This window comes from Phocoena sinus, chromosome 20 (assembly GCF_008692025.1).
Source record: "Phocoena sinus isolate mPhoSin1 chromosome 20, mPhoSin1.pri, whole genome shotgun sequence".
NCBI classification, from domain to species: domain Eukaryota; kingdom Metazoa; phylum Chordata; class Mammalia; order Artiodactyla; family Phocoenidae; genus Phocoena; species Phocoena sinus.
The window spans coordinates 35,167,741-35,182,010 of record NC_045782.1 but is presented as its reverse complement, the minus strand read 5'-3'; the positions used below and the strand labels follow the sequence as shown (position 1 = coordinate 35,182,010).

At 49.6% G+C, this 14,270-nt stretch overlaps 1 long non-coding RNA gene across 3 annotated transcripts; it reads left to right on the top strand.

Moving 5' to 3' along the window:
* Positions 1 to 156: 156 nt before the first annotated feature.
* LOC116744953 lies at positions 157 to 10,678 on the top strand. 3 transcript variants are annotated; one of them, XR_004347223.1, is made up of 6 exons: positions 157 to 268; positions 6,214 to 6,439; positions 7,216 to 7,410; positions 9,259 to 9,406; positions 10,292 to 10,395; positions 10,622 to 10,678. It is a non-coding gene; the product is annotated as an uncharacterized LOC116744953 (long non-coding RNA). The 3 variants fall into 3 exon arrangements; XR_004347222.1 differs by having other exon boundaries at positions 10,292 to 10,668; XR_004347224.1 differs by having other exon boundaries at positions 10,265 to 10,668.
* Positions 10,679 to 14,270: the final 3,592 nt, after the last annotated feature.

The following is a 14,270-nucleotide window of genomic DNA, read 5'->3' as shown; positions in this document are numbered from 1 at the left end:
ACGGCGAGCGCCGGCGAGAGCGCGCGCGCGCCCGCGGCCCCTTCCCTCTCCGGCCCCCCCGCCCTACGGGGAGCCCGACACCTCCCTCCGCCCGCCCCCCTGGCATCCCGGCCGCTGGGCGCGGCGGCGCGCATGCGCAGCCCTCGGCGCCGGCCCCGGCGCACCTTTTCTCCCTCCCGCTCACATTGTGAGCGCTCCGCCGCCCACAAAACTGCCGATTCCCGCTCCACCCCCGCCTCCCCCACTCCACCCACTCCCGGGCACCCAGGTAAAGGCGTGGAGTGCGCGTGCGCACCGCTCTTCTTGGGTTTGGGGGCGTGGCTGCTGAAAGGAAGCCAAAATGTAGAGTGGGAGGGAGCTTTGGGTTCTGGAGGGTGGGATTCCACGAAGTAGGGGGCGGGTTAAGATTAGGGAAAGGTGAAGTGAAGAAAAGTAGGCCCGAGTGAGATTTAGAAGTAAAAGAGCTTCTTTGGTTTATGAAATAAGGTAAGAAAACAAACACTTGACTCTGGCCTCCTTGTTACTGAAGAGCAGTGTGACTGACAGAAGACAGAAATAAAAGAGGCAAAATATAAGCAGTAGTGGTCATTCGCTAGAGTAATGGGACAGCTAATAAAAACGAGAAATTTAGAGATCACCCAGGGTGGTCAGAAGAGCCGTGCTTGTTCTGTGGCCAGAAATAGGGAAGGGGATATGTGTGTGTGTGTGTGTGTGCGCGCACACGCGTGGACTTGAGACAGGGAGCTGCTGAAAGAAAGGAAGCCTCCATTTAAGTATTATAGCATTATGACTAATTAGCTATTAATCATTAATATAATTAAGGGTACTATTAGCTAACAAGGTAGCATTTATCCAAGTTCATAGCCGAGAGAAGTAGTCCATAATTGAAAGTGCTTGGAGTACAGAGAGGGGAAATGAACCCAGCAAGGTAAAGGCCTTAGATGGAGTAGAACCAAGGCATGACCTTTCCCACCATAAACCAAACTTCCTTGATGATTTCCAAAGTTTAACTTTTTTTTTTTTTTTTTTTTAATGTGGTACGCGGGCCTCTCACTGTTGTGGCCTCTCCCGTTGCGGAGCACAGGCTCCGGATGCGCAGGCTCAGTGGCCATGGCTCACGGGCCCAGCCGCTCCGCCGCATGTGGGATCTTCCCGGACCGGGACACGAACCCGTGTCCCTTGCATCGGCAGGCAGACTCTCAACCACTGTGCCACCAGGGAAGCCCTATCCTTCCATGATTAAAAGCACACTTAACAAATGTTCTTGCACTGAGGCTGAGCTCTCAACATTTTGAAGACACATGCAGGTATTTCTCCCCAAAATAGCAGCCCCCCAAAAATTCCTGTGGAGAGTAAAATGACCTGAGTCTGGGAAAAGGTTAGGGAAGAGATTGAAACTTTATAAAGGGGTTTGAGGGTTAACTCCGTCCTTAGCTACTTCCAAAAACTTATGCTTGGTTTTTATTACACTTGGACTCCATACTCTAGGGATTGCAATTTAGCAACTTTGGGTCATGTTCTTCAATAGTGAGTGTCTTCAGTAGGTAAACAGTAAAAATGATATCATATTTTAGCAAGTAGAGAAAATCTTCAGGCAGAACAGGAGGAAGCAAGCATAAGTAGTAAAAGAAAAGACTTAGATTCAGTGTGAGAAATAACTTGGCATCCGTGGAGGCTGGTGAGCCTAGAATATCTGACTGAGGTGTCCAGCTTTGCCTTCTTGGATATTTGATCCATCCCCCACCCTCTGCCTGTCAGGGCTATCCTGCTTGGAAGAGGGGTATGCAGAGTGACGGCTAAAGAACCAAGTCTCTAGGAGTTTCTACCCACAGGCCAAACCTCTGAAGGGCTCCTACTCATTGGAATAGTAATATTGTCACCTTCCATTTGAAGCATGCTTTATGGTTTTTGCAGAAAGGTTATGTCCATTATCAGATCTTGCAACAACCCCATGAAGCAGGCAGAACAGGTATTATTCCCAGTGAAGGAAATCCAGGCCAAGGTATGTTTACTGGCTCAGCCCATGTCACCCAGCCCAGTCAACAATGGAGGCAAAGCAGGACTCCCAATGTGCTGTCCTGTCAAAGGGTTTAACAGGCCTTCTCGGAAAAACAGCTACATATTCCTCTGGATTTAAAACAGGTAGCCTGGCCATGTGAGGGACAATAATTCTAATATTCAGTTCTACATCTGCATCTCCTTTTTTTCATGTTTTTTTTCATCCTTGCTCTCTCCAGGACCCTGGCACTTGCCCTGTGTATCTGAAGCCTTGGCAACTGGTACTCTGGAAGGCCCTGGGCCTGGCAAGGCGAGCCCAGTCCCTCTGCTCTCCCTCAACTCTTCCCCCTTGAGAAGCTATAGGAAGAAGGGCTGTCATCACTTTGCTAGTCCCAGTGCCTCCCTTCTTCGTCTTAGCAGTCATTATAGGCAACATTTAGCACCCACATCTGGCCTTATTGGAAGACGAGGCTTCTGTCATCCTGGTTTCCTGGCCCTGGATAGTTCTTCACTAACTTTCTCATTAAGGCCGTGGGCAGAAACCAACTGCCCCCCCCCCTTTTTCTTTTGGTCACGCCACGTGGCTTGCGGGATCTCAGTTCCCTGACCAGGGAATGAACCTGGGCCATGGCAGTGAAAGCCCGGAATCCTAACCACTAGGCCCACCATTTTTTTTTTTTTGATTTAAAAATTTTAGTGAAAATTCTTTATATTTTGACAGCTCTGGAAACCTTCACAAATTTAATTTAAACAGCAGCAGAGTTATCTTGTTCCTGTAAGGTGAGCTGGACAGGCTGGTACAAGCTCCCTATTCACCGCGTTTCTTTGCTCCCCAAGTTTCCAGGGGTGTACCCCCAGTCAATTATAGTCAATAATAGTTCTTGCCACCTGTACTTATAGAGGGGCAGTGGTTGTGGCTCCCTGCCCACCCATTAACTAATGTAACCCCGTCCTACTGCACCGGACTTGGGGCCAGAGCCCTGGTCGTGGTCTCCTAGGCCCTAATACTCATAGTGCTATGACCTTGGTTCAATCACTCCACCTTTGAGGCTTTGTAAAAAGAGGGGATTATATAGCTCTTAGTGCCTTTCAGATCTGATACCTAGGATTCTACTTTAGAAAGTTGACTGTGTTCGTTAATACCTTGGCATTCCATTCCTTTCCTAAGAGTTACTATCCAATTCTCATCTTTAAGCCCTTCCTATTGGAAACTGCCCCTTTTACAGAATGGATAAAGCTGTCCTGGACTCCCCTTTCGTATTCACTTCTTTTTTCTCAGATCTCTAAGCAATAATGTTTAAAGACAGCTCAGAAAGCTGGACTTTTGGCTTGTCTACCATGGGGCTTGTACGTGTGCATGCACTTGTGGACATGTGTATATGTGGTCCATGGGCACTTTCATTCTGTGCCCCCTCAGCTCCCACCACCCCCACTAAAATTCCAGAGAAAAGTTAAAACAAATGCCAGAATGCACCAAAAGGCCAGGTGTGTGAGTGGAGCTGTTTTGCTTTGGGGATGGAGATGAGGGAAGCCATTGAGATAGCCGGTGTCACTTCAGTCTCAGCTGGTTTTAGCTGTAGCATGGCCTGGGACCATCATTTGGTCCATAGTTCCCTACAGCTGTGGTCTCTATACATCAGCTTCTCCATTTGAAACATCTCAGAGTTTGGATCATGATTCCTCTGGTGTCCTTATCATCAAAATGCATTTCATAAGTTTTTAAAAAACACACATATGGGGACTTTCCTGTTGGCGCAGTGATTAAGAATCCGCCTGCCAATGTGGGGGACACGGGTTCAATCCCTAGTCTGCGAAGATCCCACATGCTGCGGGGCAACTAAGCCCGTGCGCCACAACTACTGAGCCTGTGCTCTAGAGCCCACGAGCCACAACTACTGAGCCCACGTGCCACAACTACGGAAGCCTGCGCGCCTAGAGCCCGTGCTCCACAGCAAAGACCAGCCACCGCAACGAGAAGCCTGCGCACCGCAGCCAAGAGTAGCCCCCGCTCACTGCGACTAGAGAAAGCCGGCACGCAGCAACAAAGACCCAATGCAGCCAAAAAAAACCCCAAACCAAAACTGAACAAAAAACCCAAAAAACAAACAGAAAACACGCATGTGACAATTTCTACAAATCTTCCTTTTACAGTATTTCATTTAATGCTTCCCTCAACCCTGGGAGGTAGGAAGGGCAGAAAACATTTCTGCTATTTATTTTTAACAGCAAATTAAAAACAAGGTCCGGATTTTAAGAGTAACATGGCCAGAATGAAATCCTGGGTCTCCAGGGTCCAAGTCCAGGACTTGTCTGTGACACGGTACTGCAGCCCTTTGCCGGACACCATACAAAGCACATGGAACAGATGTGGTCTCTGCTGTCTGGAAGTTTGGACTCAGATGGCCAGCCACGATTCTGGCCAACATAAAAGGACAAAGTGATTCACGGTCGACTCACATACGCCAATAAAGAAATGAGTTAAATAGATAAGGAAAGCCATGTTTACCTGGCCTATGAATGATTTTTTAAATTCCAGTTGGGTAGAAAGGACAATGTTAATGAGGCTAAGGTTTTAGGCCAATCCCGTTCTGCCTACTTGCTTCGCACACGGAAAAACTATTTGTAGCTGCACTGCATGCTCTTTTCCCTTCTTGTCTTCAACATTCTATCAACCTTCCTGAAATAACTACTAAGTGTCTGTCATGCAAGGTGGGAATCAAGGACCACGAAGAAATCATCTCTACCCTCAAGCAGCCTCTCTAACCATTTTCCTCATTCAAACCACTTGTGAAAGCATTAGTTAACCCTGCGTCTACCATCTCTACGGATGGAAGGACAGATTAACTTAGCCTCTGTCCTGTTGTGTGAGGGTCTGAGATTCATCTTTATCCATGCAAGATGGCCAGTTAGGACAGTAGAGAGGTGGGCTTTGGGATCTGAGGGACGCTGGTACTACCCCAGAGAAAACAGGCTACCACACTACCTGCAATAGCTTAGCTTCCTGGATATCTAAGCAGAGGCCAAGAGGAATCCTGGGGTTAGGGAGTGTGGGCAGCCCAGGGCAGGGACCCACAGCGGGAGAACAGCTCCCATCTCTAAATGGACTGTTGCAGCCCAGTTCCTCCCCTGGGGGGGGTTCTGCCTCAAGGTCCATCTACAGGGCAGTGATCTAAGGCAGTTAGGCCCGAATTGTGTTTGAGTCTTTAAAGAGGTTCTGGGATTCTTTTAGGCAGCATGCTTAATTGTTGTCAGTAATTGATGTGACATATGCCCCAGAGGCATGCACTGAGGTCCAATGGAAGACATGGTTTTTAAAAATTGGAATTAATTAATTAAAGAAGGCAGCTGCACGGGGCTGTGAGTTCATGCCAAACTCCGCAACCCTAAACCTGGCAATCCACCCAAACGGCCTCGCTACCTGAGGAACAATCCCCAAATTCTCACAGAGGTGGGATGGGAGACCTGGGATGCAGTGCAGGACATGGGGGCTGCAAGGGGCAAGGACAGGGCTCAGGGAACCCCCTCTTAGCTTTTGTGACCCTCAAAAGGCTTGTCTCAGGAGAACAGTTTGGGAGCCCCAAGAAACGTGTTGGGGGGGGCCATAAAACTGCAGAAAAGGGGAAGGCATGGCCAAAGGAGGTGTGTGAGATTACGGGGGAGGGGTGGCAAAGGGGATGAGGGTGTCTGAAACTGGGGGCTGCAGTGGGACCTGGAGTTGTTAGCAGGGCTGAAGAATGATGGAGCCCCTCAGGTAGCGCCTGGGAAGATCTGGGGGTGGAGAGGACCCTGAAGGCGGAGCTCAGAGGAGGTGGAGCCTGGATGTAGTGGGGGGGGGAACCCAGTGCCTGGGGCCTCTGGCATTCAGAGGTATTCATTAAACCCCTGACCCGAGGTCGTTAACAAAGCTGTGGCAGCTTTTCACAGGAGTTGGGTTAAGAACAGCAACAGCAACAATAGTAACAACAGTTAACGATACTGAGACCTTAGGCGCAGCAAGTTGTCCCTAGAGCTTTGTAGGCATCAAGTCATTAATTCCCCTGGCCCCTCAGGGCCACCTTTTTCTAGAAGTGACCGAGGCGCTAGAGGACACAGTTAATCCTGTGGGGCTCAGCCTCCTGCCATTGGCTGGGTGGGTTCGTTCACATCCAGAGGGGTAAAATCCAGGGTTCACTTCCCATTTCATAAACTGTTATAATCTTTTGCACTTACTTATAGAGTCTCTGAAATGATACTTAAATGGGGTGAGTATAGAAATGTAGAAATCAGCCATCACACGTCTAAACAACTTGGATGTGAAAACTCCAGTCCCACCTGACGGCACCAGGCTGGATAACATGCTGCAGTGGAGAGTGGCCTGCAGATGACCAGGGAGTGACCAGGAACTGACCATCTGCTTGAAGCCCTAACTGGTGGCAAGGCTGAGCCTTGGCCTGCAAACAAGGTAAATTGGAGGATTTCAGGTGTTTACCCCCCACAGACCAAGGACGGAAGTTTAGAGTGAGAGCTAGAGGTGAGTAAAAAAAAAAGGAGGGTCATTCCAGATCGCAGAGTCATATGGGATGCAGCCTGGGAGCCAAACCCTGAGCAAACCTAGTGCCAATAGTGACTACCCTTGCAGATTTCAACCGTTCTCTTATTTATGTTTTTCACGTAACAGTGACTACAAATTACACACACTCAATCCAAAGACGGACTTTCACTTACATGCCATAGATGGTGAGAGTCATCATCGTTATCCGATTCAACATCAAAGACAGCATCCCCGTTAATGACGAGGGCAGGTGAGGTACAGAGCAGGGTCTGAGCTTCTCTGAATCTCAGAGTTGGGCAGAAGAAGAAACTGTGTCACAGCTGAAGTGCCGTCACCGTTCATATCAGGGAAACAAGAGGGACCAGTCCTTACTCTTCTGACCCTCGCCATCCCTCTAGAAACACAGCCTTCCCTCCCTTCCCTGTATTAGTACAGAGAAAGCCACCTTGTAGAAGGTACTAGGACTTTCAGGGCTTGACTACCAATCTCCCTTGCAGATTACATCACAGAACATAGAGTAAAGTGTTATATGGTGGACTTAGGGAACGGAGTATTCTGGTTAATCAAATAATCTGGTTTTAAAGTAGTACTAAACACATAGTAACATTTGGGACCTACTAAAATTATTCATTGTTTATCCAAAAGTTCAGATTTAACTGGGTGTCCTGTGTTTTATCCACTTGCAGGTAAACTTCTAGGAGATCCAAAGCCACTCCTTTGGAGTTCCTTAGAGAAAAAAGCAACAGGAAAGAGATATTCTTTTATAGCTTCAGGTTCATTGGTGACAGAAAAATGGGGACAGAGAAGATAGGGAAGCAAGAGGCCCTAAACCAGGTGCCCATCGGCTCAGAAGCACGCTTACCATCACACTGGGTGCATAGGTAAGATGTCACCAGGTCTTTAACTGGCCCTGTGTCAAACCAAACAGTTGTTTCAGAGATCTCAGGGAAGAGCTTAAGACAAAACATCACCTACTCTCTAATATTATCCAACACAGACAGAGCCTCACCTAAGAATGGGAACAGACAGGGGCAACTTAAATCCCTCATTTCATTTGGCCAACAGAGACGAGGGAGGTGAGTGTTGCACTGAGCAGTGTGGTGCCATTCAGAGGAGCTGCATATTTCCTCTGTGCCAAAGGATCCCCTGGTGCTTGGAGACCTCCTTCCTGTCGTGTTGATGGTCCTGTGGAAATGGGCCCCATAGGAAGCTTGGTTCTGCTCTGCGTGGCATTGACTGTGCATGTCTTTTTCCTGACCAGGTTGCTGTTCTTAGCACCTACTAAGCACCTAGGTGTCCCCAACTTATTGAGTGCTTTCCACTGTCCTAAATGTTGCACCTCTGTTATCCCATAGAATCCTTCCAACTTCCTTTTGAGGTAGGTATCCCCGTTTCACAGATGAGGAAACCAAGGCAGAGGGAAGTAAAGTAGGAAATGACTTAAGGTCACATAAGCCTTAGGTGACAGACTCAGGATTGGACCCAGGTAGTCAGACTCCTAAACCTGCTCTTTGAACCACAGTGCTGTACTGCCCAACACCCCAATTCAGTCACACCACTGTCCTGCTCAGAATTCTTCAATGGCTCCTGTGATAAGCAGAATAATGGCTCCCTAAACCTGGAACCTGTGAATATGTTACCTTACGTTGGTGGAAGGGACTTCGCAAATGGGATTAAAGTTAAGGATCTTGAAATGCAGACCTTAGCCTGGATTATCCAGTGGGTCCAATCTAATCACAAAGGTCCTTAGACGAGAGAGGCGAGAACATTAGAGTCAGAGAAGGAGATGTGACCAGGAAGCGGTGGTCAGAATGGTGTGATTGCTGGCTTTAAGATGGGAGAGGAACAAGCACCAAGGAATGTGGGCAGCTTCTAGAAATAGGGATAGGCAAAGAGCTGACCCTTCCCTAAAGCCTCCAGAAGGAACACAGCCCGCTGCCGCCTTGATTTTGGCCAAGTGAAGCTCCTGACCTCCAGAGCTGTCAGATAATACGTCTGTGTTGTTTCATGCCACTCAGTTTGGGTGATTTGTTACAGCAGCAGTAGGAAACTAATACAGCTTCCATTGCTTAAAGGGAAATCTGAACTGCTTTGCAAGGCGTTCAAGGGCCTCATGTTCTCTTGCCCCTGTCTAACTGTCTGGCTAGCTTATGCCCCCCACCCCACGCTTTACATATTGAACTTCTTCAGGATCCTCAACAGCTGTGCCCTTTCTTACGTCAATGCCTTTGCCTGGAACACCCTATCCTCTCTTGTTTGTCTGGCAAACTCCTCATCCTTTATGTCTCAGCTAAAACAATACCTCCTCTGTGAGGCTTTTCCTACTTCTCCCAAAGGAACGTAGGGCTCCTTTCCTGCATTTCATGCCTCTGCTGCAACTCATATGCACTTCTGTTAAAGCAGATGTTAAGGACCGGTCACTTCCCTCCCTGGGTTAAAAGCTATTTGAGGGCACAGGACCTCTCTTCTCACCTTTGGTCTCCCTTAGTACCTAGCATGGTCCCCGGCACATCAAATAAAGTTCCCCAGAGAATAGAGCTCTTATCCTGACCTGTGCACTGGACCAGTGATGCAGCCCCTCCAGCCCCGTTTCTCCGTTGATAACAAGCGTTAGGGGGGAAATCATCCCTTCCCTTCCCTAGTGAGAGGTAATGACAAAGAAAGTGAGACATGGGAGTGTTTCAAGTTAAAAAAGAAGAAGTGCTAATCAAAGTTTTGTAATATTCCAGCTGTACCCACGGTAGACAATGCTTCCTCTCCAAGTCTCAATTTTTTCAGCTGGGAAATGGGTCTAGAGACGAGCTGTACGGAGACAGGAGCTGTGGCCACTTCGCGGCCTATCGTATCCCCTGCATCTACACTGCTCTTGATTCTCAGGTGAATCCTCTGATGGTTGGTGAAGATCTTGAGGGAGGTTTTTCCACATTCTTCGGATTCATGGTTTCTCTCTAATGTCCACGCCGATGTTGGGTCTCATCTTGAGCGAAGGTTTCCGCACATCACATTCTATGTAATTAAATTCCTGGACACTGAGTCAGATGTGCCTTCCAAGCCTCCAGACTCACCCGAGGGCTCTCGCACGACACATCAGATACAGGTTTCTTTCCAGTAAGAATTCTCTGATGTTGTATAAGACGGTTGGTGACTCTACCCAAATGAAGGCTTATTCACGTTTATTACACTTATGAATTTTTTTTCCTGTGTGAATTATCTCATGTTTAATGAGAAGTAAAAGGCAAATGAAGGTCTCAAAAAAGGCCTATTACATACCCAGCCCTGGGCTGAGGGACTCCAAAATGTAAGGAATGGCCTCTGCCCTCTAGACATCTACAGCCTGGCTGGGGAGACAAGACTCATGTACATAAAACAGCTGGGGAACACGAGACACTGTGTCGTCATACCAAACCCCAGAGTGTAATATAATTCAATGGGAATTCAGAGAAAGGAGCAGACCACCAGAGATTGACTAGACGGGAAAGTTGTATGAAAGAGGTTGGCCGTTAGCTTGACCTGAAAGGATGGTAGAATTGAGGCTGGAAGAGAGGAGAAAGGTGTTTCCCTTGAAAAAGAGAGAGAAAAGAAAGGAAGGAAGAAAAGAAGGGAGGGAGGGAGTGAGGAAGGAGGGAAAGAAACTCTTTCTAATGTAGGGATTTGCCCGTTGATTCAGGAAACTCCCACAAACGTAGGGCAGCAGCCTTTGAAAATTTTATTTCTCTGACGCTTTTCTTGTTTTAGAGCTCAAGCCCCTTTCACTTCTACCAGGCACCCCTCAGAAGGAATGCTCTACTGCTGCCCTGCACATGCCAGCCACGCCTCGCCTGCTACCTCCACAGCATTCTTGGAGCCCATTCCAGTTTCACAACCAGGTGACAGAGGCACCAAATAGGGAGAGACCCCCACCAGGAGAGGGGCCCAGGAAAGCACCCAGGAGGCTTGTATTCAAGAATGTGTCCCCCCCACCTACACCCACCATCACTACCTCTAAAAAAATTTCCATATGGGATGCTGACACTTAGAGAGAATGAGGGTCATCAGATCTGAAGCCCTTTAAAATATGTCATGTGTTTTTTTGTTTGTTTTGTTTTTTTGCAGTACGCGGGCCTCTCACTGTTGCGGCCTCTCCCGTTGCGGAGCACAGGCTCTGGACGCGCAGGCTCAGCGGCCATGGCTTACGGGCCCAGCCGCTCCGCGGCACATGGGATCCTCCCGGACCGGGGCACGAACCCGCGTCCCCTGCATCGGCAGGCGGACTCTCAACCACTGCGCCACCAGGGAAGCCCTGGCAGGCAGATTCTTAACCACTACGCCACCAGGGAAGCCCCGTATGTCAGTTTTACAGAAGTTTTCTGGGAACATCAGGAGTAGGGAATGCTTTATAACTTTTCCTTATTTTCTGCATCCCACAGAGAGCCGCAGATGAGCAAGAGGGTGGAATTTGCAGTGTCTCTTCTTGGTTAGATAGTTGGAGGACTTTTTCTGCCAATTACAGTGGCTAAACACTGACTCAACATCCAACATCTGCATGAGAGGTTAGAGCCTTCATTCATGGACAAGTTTCCAAATGAAACACAGGGGTACTACCTCTCATGGGCGATGTAGTCAGAGAAGAGAGGAGAGTGGATTTCACCCTCAACAAGGTGGCTGCTTTCTGGAGAAGTGGCGGGACCTGGTATTTCCCAGCATGGTGAAATCGGGAAGTGCCTTTTGCAGCCCTTCTCAGTTTCATGGCCCAAATGGTTTGTTTGGACGTGGAATTCTTTTTTTTTTTTTTTTTTTTAAAACATCTTTATTGGAGTATAATTGCTTTCCAATGGTGTGTTAGTTTCTGCTTTATAACAAAGTGAATCAGCTATATGTATACATATATGGACGTGGAATTCTTAAGCTCTTAATTCTGTCCCTGCTTCCTGTGTCACTTCCCTAGGAGACTGAATTCATGAAGGGCGGGACCTAGGCACCCCCGCCCCCATGGGGAGAACAGAATGGGGGCTGATTCCCTTGGGGTCTTACCATGTGGACATCCTGTTGGAACATTCTTCACTCCTCCCCAGCAAGGCACACTCTGCTCTGTGAAGAATCCAAGCAGGAAGTAAAGGAGATCTCTGCGGCCACAGTGGAAATGCCCAGACTCTCAGGAACCCCGGATGGTCATCCAGTCTGACCACACATACCATTCTGTTTTCATTATTAGTGTCTGTCCTGACTGCTAGTTCATGGGCTCCCCCAGGACAGGAGGCATGTGTGCCCTAGACACCAGTAGAGCCATTTCGGTGTGTTTCAGAGTGCCTGGTACAGAGCGGCTATTATTAAATATTTGTTGAATAAATCAACTATAAATGTGGAAGTGATTCCCTTAAAGAGCTCTTCGCTCTTGCTTAGATGTTGAGTTACCTTACAAGATGGGTGTGTTGGGGGTGCGTAGGGACACCATTGGGTAAGAAATGCATGGGAGGGCTCTGGAAAATAGCCCCAGAGTTCCATTTGTATCTGCTGAGTAACAGGGAACCCCTGCAGGTTCTTCGGGTCACCGACAGGAGAAGGCAAGCAGGCGCGGGTTTTACAGGCTGTATTTGATCTGGAAGAGGGTAGGGTTACCCGAAGAACAGTGCGTCTTCTTGGAGCCGCTTAATCACAGTGGCAAGCTCCAGAGATGACTTTTGTGGCTGAAGGGTGAATGTTTCAGCCGGGTGAGTGTCAAGAATGCGGTAAGAGCTCTAGTGAGCCTTGCTGCTGTGTGAACTCAGAGCCGACGGTGGAAACAGAAGAGCCAGTGCAGTAATAGCCAAAAATGGCCAAAGAGGAAGACGCCTTGGGACCCAGCCCGGGATCCTGGCGTTGCACTGTGTGGAGTGGGGGTGAAACCAAATAGGAAGATGTGTCTTTCTCCTGAGGGCAGAGGCCATGTCTTAAGCATCTACACCCACAGCTCCAAGCAGAGTGAGCGCCCTGCACACAGTAGCTGCTTAATAAATCCTAGATAAATGAATGCTGGTTGGCTGGCTCTGGGAGGCACTGAGGATGTGAGAGCTTGTGCGGGCCCCTGAAGCCCTGTTTACTGTCTTCTCTCCTCCAAACTCCTCAGCCCACTCTTCTGTGTTGTCCCACCTCTGCTTTAAGCCAGAAGATGTTCCCAAAGATCGCTCCTCTCTAGGTGGACAGCAGAGCGTAGGAAAGGTGACTCTAGCACCTGCCAACTGGGTCTCAGCCTCAGCTGGTCAGGTCACTCCCTCCCTTCTCCTTGGGGTTCCCACTGCCGATAGGATCCCACCCAGCCCCCCCACCCAGTCATCAGGTGTTGTTCACGTTTCCTCCTAGTCTGTCTCTCTTTGATCTCATCTGGGCAGGCAGGGACATGTCACTGCTGGAAGCCTGGCATAAGCAAATGTGTGCGTGCAGGCACACACGACCCTTTCCCTGTCTCGGAGCCATCGTCTGGGCCTCTGCCCCTGGCCTGACCCATCTTTATGAGACCGGGGCTCTTCCTCTCCGGGTGCTGAATGTCGCATCTGATGCGAGAGAGCCAGGCATTTTGCACATCCGTGTCTGCGGCGTTGGCCTCCCTCAGGGGCTTGGGGAAGATCCACCCATAAGGACGGAACTTCCAGAGAGACAAGAAACCAGGAGCCTGACCTCGTGATGCTCACAGCACCTGGCAAGGAAGGTACCAGTTCTGCTGTCCTGGCCCAGACCCAATTCTCTCTTCCAGCATCCACGCCTTCCCTGGCTCCCCTCCAGGCCGACAAGATCTGCTCCAGTTGGGGAAGGATAAGTATGGTCTAATGAGTAGCGGCAGGAGAGGGAGGCCCCCATGATCTCGGTCACATCATACCCTGGCTCTGTGCCTAAGATTCCCCCTTGAGAAAGTCTGCCCCTGCTTCCAGGGTTCGGACGTTCCCTGGTCTCACTGGGGAAGACACCCACCATGGTGTTGTGTTCCCTTGCAGCCAGGAGCCGCCCGCCCTGCCCTGCCCCACCCCAGTAGGACTTGCTAGTTGGTGAAGCCCGGCCAGCAAGGCAGGGTCCAGCAGGATGAAAGCTCGGAGACGCCAGAGCAGGAATAATAATGATAAGCATCAGCTGTGGCGTCTCAACCGTCCAGGAATGCGAGGCCCACGCCCTGCGCGCCCCACGCTCCGAGACACTCCGAGGGCTCCTTTCCCTTGATTTTACTGCAGTGATCCCACACTTAGCCATTCCCAGCCCAATCCATTCGGGTTCCCAAGGACTGCAGTCCAGCTCCCGGCTCATCCAGCCCCCGGGTTCCATGGGAAGAGTGAGCTCGACTAGAGGGTCGAGGGTAGGACGCCAGGCTCCCTGGAGGCTCGGGCTCCTGGGTTTCCCAGAGAAGCGCTCTGGCCATCCCTGGCCTGGAGCGCTTTCCCACAGACCCATTTTTGTCTGGTCAGCTTGAGGTCCAGGAGCTTTGCCGGTGTCAACACAAATCAGAATTCAAGTCCTGGCTGGGCCACAAATTAACTCGCGGTAGGACCTTGGGCAAGTTTCGTTTTGTTTTTAACTTCTTTGGGTTCACTGTCTCACCTGCCCCAAAACTTCCAAGGTTCCCCCTTGTTCACTGACGATAAACTCTGAATCCCGTAGTCCAGCATATGGCTGTTGAAGGTCCGGTTCTTTGTTTTTTTTTGGCCGTGCCGTGCAGCCTGCGGGATCTTAGTACCCTGACCAGGGATCGAACCACGGCCCCCTCCAATTGAAGCGTGGAGTCTTAACCACTGGACCACCA